The sequence below is a fragment of the Taudactylus pleione genome, unplaced genomic scaffold (genome assembly GCF_031769625.1).
Source record: "Taudactylus pleione unplaced genomic scaffold, aTauple2 ptg000073l, whole genome shotgun sequence".
NCBI lineage: Eukaryota > Metazoa > Chordata > Amphibia > Anura > Myobatrachidae > Taudactylus > Taudactylus pleione.
In genome coordinates this window covers 173,193-184,068 of record NW_028284475.1, presented here as the reverse complement: position 1 = coordinate 184,068, position 10,876 = coordinate 173,193, and the positions used below count along the sequence as shown (strand labels likewise).

At 46.2% G+C, this 10,876-nt stretch overlaps 1 long non-coding RNA gene across 1 annotated transcript; it reads left to right on the top strand.

The window, feature by feature from the left end:
• Positions 1–565: 565 nt before the first annotated feature.
• On the top strand, positions 566–4,204 carry LOC148532484 (uncharacterized). Its single transcript, XR_015877706.1, has 3 exons — positions 566–1,413; positions 2,109–2,278; positions 3,089–4,204. It is a non-coding gene; the product is annotated as an uncharacterized LOC148532484 (long non-coding RNA).
• Positions 4,205–10,876: the final 6,672 nt, after the last annotated feature.

The window sequence follows — 10,876 nt, the reverse complement described above, 5'->3', positions numbered from 1 at the left end:
TTCATGTCCAACACTGCAACTGCCATTCCACTTTCTAAGTACCTGCCCAGTACCCGCGTCTTACACATCGCTCGCTATCCCAATAAGGCCCCATTTCACGCTTTAGTCCTTGTTTCCCTATTTGTCCCCCGTTACCTCCTCCTAATGACTCTCCACTGTCGGGCTCGTTCTCCACTTTAATTGAAACATTACTTGGCTAATGTGTTGCATGGAAGACTGAGCTGTGCAGATGGGGTAATACAGAGCAAAGTGGATGGGCGGAGGTGACAGAACAGCTCGGATGGAGTGGGGAGACACAGCAGCACAGAATGACAGCAGTGTGGATGACAGCAGTGAGCACACATTTGTGACTTTGCTGTCACTCACACAATGGTGGAGCTGCCAGCTCTCCACGTGCACTGAATCTGCAGTTTTGAATTACCGCGGGTATGCGTACTTCCGAAACCCTAGGGAATTCCATTTTATAAAAAGACTGGAAACTTGTGGGGAAGAAAACTTTGCTATGTGACCTTTGCCTCTATCGTCTGCCAGAGATACTGGGGCAAGGGTGAAAGTGGAAAGGCCTGAATCCCCCCCCCCCCCCCCCCCCTCCCTTTCTCTCTCCTTTTGTGGGCAATTTCCCTATTCAAAGAGGCGGGTGACTGTTTCAGTGCAGAGACCGCTACCTTCCAGGGCCAGTTCTGCAGTCATCAATGACCCTTCCAAGATCCTGGATGGGAATGGCTTCTGGACGGTTAGTGTTCTGTCATTGTCAGGCTGGAGAAGAGCAGAACTGCATCAAGTGCCTGCCTCATTGCTTTCCCTGGGCAGATCTGCAGGACTTCTCCACTACTCCGACCAGCTGCGGAACTGAAGTGGGAAGGACCATATTGGGAGCGACTGCAAGGTTAAGACTGGTTTTTGGTTTTCTGTGCTGCCGATCAACACTCCTTAGTGTTCAATGAAGTTGACATGCAACCACCCTGTAGATGTGGCTGACATCACCACACTGTCCCATGAGGGCCCAATCCTATGACAGGTTAAGGTCCTGTTTTCAACCTGCCGCCCTTGCCAGCACAGAGGAACCAGCGGCAGCAGTAAAATCTTCCACCCCCTCCCACTGTGACACTCTTCTTCTCCATCACCCTCCCGCTCTCTGCTCCATCTCACTGTCCCTCCTCTCCAAGGAAGAGTTTCCCCCTCTTGTGCCCGCTGCAGGTGCTAAACAGCTGGAGAGTAAGGAGTTGGACAGTTGCTGACCCAAGAAACTGGCTGTCAAGCCAACCCAGGATTCCCTTCCACTGGAGGAAGAAATAGAAGTGACTGTGGAATGCCGAGGGAGAACCAGACCTATACACAATCTGCTTGATCAACCAGCAACTACAGGGCTGCATGCTACTATTCCAGCAGATGATGCACTGCCCGAAATAACTGGTAGCTGTCATACTGTGACCTTTTTTTTTTTTTTTTTTTTCTCCCAACTAATGGTCTCTCCCCTTTTTTACCTTAAGTGAGGCGTATTAAGGATATTATTAGGAGACTGTTTTCATTTTTGGGCTAGTCAGAAATGTGGTGTGTGCATGTTGCAGGAACGCGCTCTTCCTTTCTCAAGGTCCTACAGACATCTGGGCCAGTAGTGGTCTCACTGTCCCTCCTATTGGTCTGGTGGGAGTAAGTCTGCAGGGGTCACCATTCTTATTGGGAGCCTTTGGAAGAGTGTAGATGCAGCACCTGCACCTCTGAGCAGGTTAGATGTCACATCCAGCTTGGCAAAGAAATGATAGCTGAAGCATCTTTGCGGGAAGCTGTAGGCTCCATGTGGGCTGGCTCTGAATTACATGTGGAGCCTCCCTGTTGGCTCTGTTCCCGCATTGACTTTGTGTTTACCGCTAGCGCAGTAAAGCAGAATAGGCATGGCATGGTTCACTGCTTCTCAGACCACAGGGCCATTCTCTTCCATGGAGTCCTGGGCAATGGCTTTGCTCTTGGAAGATTTTACTTGTGCACTGCTGGAAAAGGAGGTCCTGGCTGAACTGAAGGATGCCTACATTGCATGGAAAAATGACAAATGTTTTGATTGCAATCATCACCCTTAATATTCCCACCAGTCACTCACAGTTTTTTTTCAGGGCAAAGGCAAATAACAGGCGTGTGCAGTCTCCTGAAGTTCCGCTTTTGGTCAAAGACACTGCAGGACCTTCTGGGTGCGGCTGGGATGTGAGATGATCTGGAGAAGACAAAGGGACTAAAGTCACTGAGGAGGAATTCCAACAGCTTGTCAATTCCAAGGTGGAGAAGGGTGAGAAATGTCTTGTTTGGTTATTTTTTTTCTGGAAACTCCACTGGCCACATGCCCCTGACTGAGCTGCGAGATGAGATGGGTGCTCCCAGACAGGGCGTAGAGGGCAGCATCTACTATTGCAACCTCTACTCCCCAAAGATAACAATTCATCAGCCACGTCTGTCGGGTATCGCTAACATTATTGATTTTGCAGGTAGAGCAGCCCTGATTACTCCCTTGCCATTGGAGCGGGGCAGGACCCTGGGCAGTGATGGTCTCCCAGCAGAGCTCTATGTAGCGCTGTGGGACCTCATTGGCCTGGACCTGGTCGAGCTGTATGAGGTGAAGGCAAAATGCCTTTCACTGAAGAGACTGTTCACGATCTTGTATAAGCGTAAGGGAGAGATGCGAGCTGAAATACTGGAGGCCCATCTCTCTCCTGAACGTGGACTACAAGATCCACACCAAAGTACACTCCAACAGGCTGAAGGCTGTCATCGGACAGATCATTTAACCATACCTGCAGCATGCCTGGCTGCAGGTTTGCAGGTAACCTTGCCCTCAGACACATCAATGTCTGGAACGTTCATGCAGCACTGGTCAACCTTGACAAGGAGAAGGCCTTTGACCGTGTCTCATGAGTTGATCGGCAAGGTCCTGCAGAGGTTTGTGCTTGGGGGAAATGTTTTGTATGTTAACCTGATGTACCTTGATATTTCACAGCTCTGTGTGGGGAGAACGGCTGGAAGACTGACCCCTTTCCTTTCCTAGACTTTCTGGGGTCAGAAGGCTGCCCCTTTTCACCTCTCTTCTTTTTGGTTGTTGTAGAGTTCCTGGCTGTATGTATCAAACAATCTAGAGATTGGGGATCGTTGCACCAGGTTCTGATCGATGAGGCCACATGTTTGCTGTACATGGGTGAGGTCACTGTCTTCTGTGCAGACCAGCGTTCGGTAACTGCACTTGTCCAGAACTGCGAGATCTTTAGCTGAGTTTCAGGGACAAAGTTTAACTGTGGTAAGTCGGAGGCTATGCTCTTTGGGCTGGCACCTGTCATCCTCTGCTCCATTCCCCTTGGCTGTCTAGCTGGACTACATTAAAATTCTGCTTTGATGGCGAGGCCCTGAAATTCTGGGATGAGAGACTTGTTATGGATGACCATCCAATGGGGTCTGCCCCTCAGGTCATTCATGCATGCCCAAAACCTGTGCAGGTACAGACCTTGTTTACTCATGTGTGATGCACCAGGGACATCTATGCATCTCTTTTGGGACTATACTAATGCACAGCTGTTAGAAGCCCTGGAATAGGAGCTCAGACTGTGCCAAGGAACAGCCTTTTGTACCACTCTGTACTTTATGGACAGATTCCTGGCACCCACCTTGGACAATCCACGAGGCCTGTCGCCCTATGAACTGTTAAGGACGCATTGTGGCTTGCCAGAACCCATATCATTCTGAGGAGAGGGATGTCTATCAGGACTGTCACATGACGATTCACGGCCTGTTAAGACTTTCTCTATTCCATCATGGACTGTCCAGAGGAAGATTAAACCTCCCTCTTGCCATGTGTGTTCAATTAAGGCCTGGGACTGTGGCCCTCACCCACCTTTTCACATTGCCTGATTTTTTCAATTTATTCACCCCACCCTTATGTGTCTTTCAATAAAGCTTTGGGCTTGTGATTCCCCTGTTACCCTCTACCCTCCACACCCATAGACCTTGTTGATTAAGAATTGAATGAGTAGTGCTAAGCATGACTTATAGTGTAGGGTGTCTTGCATTGTACTATAATGTATGCCTGATGGTGTATTGTGTTTAAGCTGTGATGTGACACCGTACACATGTATGTAATGTTTTTTGCTAGCTTAATTGAAGGAGAAAAAAAGTTTTCCTTTCATTTTTATATGAAGTCTCTCATAAGGAAAGCTGAGATAATGTACTGTTGTGTCAATTGTTTTGTATAATAAAATTGCATTGGACCTGCCTCTGGCTGTTTTTGTGTCTGATAAGTAGGGGAACGCGTCACTAACCGGCTTGTCACTCTGATCTATTTGAACATGATTATTACACCAGGTTTTTTCCATCCTCCAATGTTTGTTCTTGAGCATTGTTAGAGCATTGCCCATGTGTCTCTCCAGCATGCAGATTAGTAAGAGCTGACCCAAATTGGCAAATTAGTTATTGGTAATGGCTGCAGAATGCTGAGCATGAGGGAAAGTTATTTTTAAAAGCGGCGGTGATTAATTTTCTGGCAAAAATGGGTGGGGACATCTGTCCAGCATTCGGCTGTTATCCGTAGCTGCTCTGAGACCCCCTATGCTTTCATCCTGTGTCCGCCCACTACCCTCTCCTGGTGCTTGCACTCACTGTGCTGCAGGTATGAGGTCCTGGCGAGCGGTGCACAGGTTACACCACTGACCATGTGGCAGCTGGGCCTCCATTGTGAAGAAATACTATATAATATATATTTATTTTTTTATTATCTGACTGGCAGTTATACAATTGTTCTCGTAAGTGTAGTGAGATATTGAGGCTGGTAGTGTAGGGTTTGCACTGCCTAGGCCTACACTGCAGTGGTCACAGCTCCTCCTTCTCACTATAGGTGCTGGATCAGTCTCTGGCTCCTGTGGGGGATCCGTATGGGATGCGGCCTGCGGGTCTAATCCTGGCAGCAGGAGACCAGCAGTGAAGATCACGACATGTAAGTATTTAAGGGAGTGTCAGGTTAGTAAATAGTTTAGAGTGCCTAACCCTCATTGGCAGTGGTGGTTACTGTGTAGTGCGGACCACTCTCACTGCAGTCCCCACTACACTTGGACACAGCCACCTAACAGCGCCAGGCCACACAGTATTTGTGGGCACTTGCACCACAGCAGGTCCGGGTTCAAAATGCCTGCTGCACCACCACTAGTTCTGCCACTGTGTCCTAGTTCATATCCCCACATGGGCGTTTCTTTTTGCACCAGGTTAATTACTGACAAGTCTTCCTGTAACGTAGAGTGTAAGCTCAGCAGACTAATATCCTGCTCCTACCATCAGCAGTATTGGTGGGTCTCCTGCTTTAGCTTCCATGTTAGGCTTCTTTCTATATTGATTATCGTTGCATGATAACAATTTTTTTATTGAAGCATTGTATGCCATATGAGTGACAAATTTCATATAAGTCAAAGTAGATAAGAATGACATCTTGTAGAATAAGTTTACTTTTTTTTTTTTTAATACTATTACATGTAAGTGTAGAATGTAAGCCTCACGAGCAGGGCCCTCTTCCCTCATGTGCTTCTCCTTACACTTCCTTCTACTCCTTACTCCCCATAAGGGCACCTAACACGTGACTGATAACTCCCGCCTGCTTATTGTGAGTGCTGTAATCACTATTACTGCAATGTATATAATAGCCTTCTCTGTCCTGTAAGTTACTTTATTTTTTGTGTTCACTTATTAGTACATAAAACTATGCAAGGCGCTGTGGAACACTTGTGGTGCCATATAAATAAAGGATAATGTCAATATGGCTGTCAGACCTCAAATTGTAGTCCTAAAATGAAAGTGATCAATAAATCAAATTTCTTTTATATATTATTATGGAAATGCAGTAAATCTGAATTAAATACAAACTCAAAGCCATCTAACCTATCCTGAGGATCTCTGATAGGTGGTGTAAAGAATGATAGGATGGCACTTTATGTATAATGTGTAATAGGTACCATGAGATATTGGTTATATAGTGGTAAAGGGATCCGATCAGTATCTTGCGGAGATACCAGTGCTCAGAATACTGGCACTTGCCAGAAGCCTAATGTTTGTAGCCAACTGACCAATATTAGAGGGATTGGTAGGAGGGTTGGCATTGGGGGCTAGGCAGGAGGGGGAGGAAAAGGTTTAGGATGCAGGGAGGTTGGGGTAGGAAGAGGATTACAATTCTGCTAACAAGTGTCTGTATTTTAACCCTGTCAGGATGCTGATATCTACGCTGGGTGTGCTGGTAACTGCTGTGTCTGTGTTTAGGGGTGCCATCAGAGATTGTGGGGCAAATAGCTCCATGTGCAAGGTGCGAACACATTGCAAAATACTCACACATAGCAGTCACCGTAAATGTCATACCTGGGACTCTAACCTGTTACTGAAGGTGCTTAGGGAAGTGGCATTGGCCAGTGAGGAGACAGGGGTGTCCTGGAGGTGCTGTGGATGAAAGAAGAGGAAGCTACAAGTGAGAATGATAAAGGTGACAGACCTGAGCAGCGGCCCCTGCCCTGTGCAGTGGCACAAGTCACACTAGTTGCTCTGCTGCTAGTGATTGGGCACCGCCTGGTTACATTACTAGACAGGCCACCAAGGCGCAAAGCTCCGTGTCCTGCTGGTCTACTGTGGCCTATTCCTAATCCCTTCTTTGTCCTCTTTTAGAGGCACATTTATTTAAAACATCCCCTACGAACAGATACCTGCAATATCCATCAAATACTAAGCATCCCCAGGATTTCTGTATGGTGACCACAGCAGCTTCCAGAGGTATCATCTCATGTCCCCTAATTTCATTACCAAAAGAATGTGCTATATTGGGGGGTGCTAAATGGCCAGAGGTGACAGCCATTACCGGCCAGGTTTGAAGGATATGCATGCTTGAGCAGAGGTGACCAAGTCCAGATGAGGTACTAATTCAGAGGTGACTGCTATTGAATTTGCAGTCCAGATGAGGTGCAGTCACCTCTGAATTAGTACCTCATCAGGACTGTAATGGCAGTCACCTCTGAATTAGTACCTCACCTGGACTGTAATGGCAGTCACCTCTGCTCATGCATGCATAGCCTTCAAACCTGGCCTGTAATGGCAAAGTTCGGGAAATGCTGCTTTAGCAGTTTGAATGCTGTATGTGGCTGGATGGCTCCGTGTGGTGATGGCATGTAATTAGGTGCCTCATTGGGCAGGTGGAGGGTGCTCCCAGCACTCTGATGGTGCATAAAGTACAATCAGAATATTGAAGGAGCATCCCCCTCCAGGAGATCTGAGACAAGGCATTGGTGACATTAAGGTAATTTTTCTGACCTGCATTTAGTTTAAACTGGCTCCATGTTACTGCTTTGGTAAAGGTCACGGTGTGGAACCCCTGGCAGGGTCTCTGTCACCAGACAGGCCTCTCTCAGCTATTATCCAAGGTCCTAACACTCAGACATATAAGGTAACAGGACCACTTTCTTTCATCAACCAGACACCTGTACTAGCTGAGTAATATGCCACGGTCACCATTGTTCCACAACCAATAGAAGTTTACCTTGTGCTTCATACCTTATATCAGCCCAAATGTAATGTGTGACATAGCTCAGTCATCATTATAACCAAGTACACTACCGGCTTTGGTGCTTGCTGTTCTGGATCACACACTCAGAGGAGCTGGATGTCTATACTTCAAGCCCATCTGTTTGTGTGCAATCATATATTGTATTATGTAAGTCAGATGCCCTGATCATTAACAGGCTACAGGCCCATGATAGCACAATGATATTGTAGCTGGTTACATTGCGGACATTGCACATCATGGCCAGTACTCATTACTCCAACATGGGGCTGCTTCCAGCCGTCACTGTGTACTAGGCACTAGTTTGTTACATGTCTGGAGCAACATCCAAGGTATCAAAATATATGCATGGCTGTGGGTGCAGTGTCATCTACATGTCACCCCCACCTGCACAAGGTCTGAGCTGGCGGTGGATGTCCTGGTGCCTTGGATGTGGCAACTTGGGGCAGATTTTCCTAATGTCATCAGCCAGACAAAGGCATGAGCTGGCTGAGAGGCCACCGCCATGACGGCTTCTAATGCAGTTAGAAAACGTTCCTGTGTATGTGTCAGCACTTCAGGTGCTGGATTTGGCTGGTTAATGAAAGGGAAAGTCTCCACCTGTGCTCAAGGTACGAGATGGCACAATGGTCTAGTAGTCTGAGCTTAACACTAGCCTCCAGCACTGTTGCCACTGTGCGATGTAGTTTTGCTGTATATTAGCTCAATGTCATCAATGAATTTAGTGCAATGGCCATCTCATAGTAATGACTTTTAATTTTTAAAAATCAGTCTGCATGTAGGCAGGTCCTCTGTGGTGCTGGAGTCTGTGGTTCAAGTCCCCCAATGAGCTTGTTTTGCTGTATACTGGCCTTTGCATTGGGTTCATTGATGACATTTTGCTATATAGTAGCAATTGTACTAACGATGAGCTCAATCTCTGGTCTCAGAAGAATATTCTAATCACACTGTCTGCATGGTGGCAGGTGCTCTATGGTTATGGGGGTCTGTGGTTCAAATCCCATAGTGAGCTGCTTTTGCTGCATATTAGCTTTCCTGCTGAGTGAAAGACCAAGATATTGATGAAGAAAAATCTCTTAACTGCACTGTGTCAAAGACTAATTTACATAATTCCATATTTACATATGCTTTATGCTATATAATGAAGCAGTTCATGAGATTCAATAGGGCATTTGCGCGTCCATTTTGTTTCTCTGTCCAAACTGCCATTTAAATGGAAATTAGTTTTCCTTGGGAGCGGCCTTAAAGACACACACTATTTATCTAAGAGTGTACAAGAGCTTGTCCATTTATGTATAATTGTGTTAAAAAAAAAAAAAATACTCGGACCAAATCTAGAGATACTCCAAGCAATGAGTATCTCAAAAAGGAATGTACTTTCTATTCTGATTGCCAAGGAGGAGCTAGCAAGAACAAGCTTTGTCTATCTGATAATGTCAGTGGGTGTAATTGTAATAGGGTATAAATACTGTGGGACAATGTCCATGGGTGTTGATTGCTGCATTAACCCTGGGGAATACATTATTTTTCCCAGTTAATAATTGATCTATTTATTTCATTAATTAATAAAATGACAAAGCCCTTAAGTATACTGGATTGGAGTCTATATTACTTATTATGGAACAACGCCTGGTAACAGGTAACTTGTACAGGGCAGACTGATGACAGTTGTTTATGGTTCAACTCCCATGGTGATCTTAAAGGACCTGCCCGCAGGTTTTTATTTAGTACCTATATTAGTTTTCACACTTAAAAAGTCACAATTAATTGAGCCCAGGCTTCCTATCGCTGACCTCCCTACTGGCAATGCTGGCGGATGCCCAGTCTCAGAGCATGTAAGGAGCATCCCCCACCAGGAGCTCTGATTGTGCTTTATTCACCATCCGAGCCGCTGGGAGCATCCTCCACCCACGTGCCCATAGAGGCACCTAGCTACATGAGCCATTCATCATCCAGACACATACTACATTCATACACATGCCGCATTCATCCACATACAGCATGCAGACATACAGGGGGCTAAAGCAGAGTTTCCGAAACTCTGCCATTAGAGTCCAGGTTTTAAGGCTAGCCATGCTTGAGCGCATGTGACTGAATTAGTACCCCTGTCAATTTGATTTAACCATCTGGACTGTAATAGCAGAGTTTGGGAAACTTTGTGCTAAAGGGAAGGCCTTCAGGAGATTTGAACCAGGGGTTCCGCCAACATTGCCAGCAGTGAGATCAGCGTCTAACCCACTAAGCCACACGGGCTTCAGTCAAGCAAGCTGATATGGATTTTGCACTAAGAAATAATATTAAATGGAAACCTACACGGGGACTAGAACCAGTCCAGGGTCACCACTATCATCAGCATTAATGCACTGAGCTATCCTGTACTTACATTATTGGCCATGATGAGCAAATTGCTGCAATGTGGCCAGTAATGTCCTCACTCATAGCGCCAGCTTGGGGCTGCTTCCAGCCTTCATTGTGTGCTAGGCACTAGTTTGGAGCAACCTTTATTGTATCACCCTTCTGTCTGCTGCTCCCACAGCCAGGCATACAGTCTGACACCGTTACATGCCACCCCCCACCTACCCAAAGCAAGAGCTGGCTGTATGTAACTGAGTGCATTAGTAGCTGTCATGGTGGTGGCCTCAGAGAAAAGATTTCTCTTAGCACTTCCGGTGAAGCATGTGTCTGGTTAATGAAAGGAGAAGTCTCCCCCCCCTGTGCCGTAGGTATGAGATGGCACAATGGTCTAGTGGGCTGACAGCAATGCTGGGGGTCTGGGGTTTTGGTGTATATTGGCCATGACACTGAGATATCTCAAAAAATATTCTAGTCTCATCATGAACCCAATCACTATAAAAACTCACCGAGCTGCCAAAATGCAGACTCTTCTGGAGAAGGAATCTGAGGCTCAAATCCCATATTGAGCTTATTTTGTTGCATGTTGGCCAGGACACTGGTAACTCAATGCCATAAATCACTATCTCAGTTCTCATAGTGATTAAAGTTTTTTTTTCTTAGTCTGTATGGTGCTCTTTCAAATCCCAAAGTGACCTTCTTTTGCTGCATATTGGTCTTTGATGACCTGAAGAAAGATCTCTCCATCACTATGAAGCTGAGTTGGTAGATTGGGTGCTGGAGACTGTCCAGTACAAGTTCACCATGGGATTAGAACCCCTGACTCCAGCACCATAGAGGACCTGCCAACCAACTGAGCCATCTCAGGTCTTATTGAGGAAAGGCTTCTCGTCACTATGTTATTAATCACCCCAGTGCAATGGGCAATATACAACAAAACATAACATTGAGAAAAATCTTAAAACCACT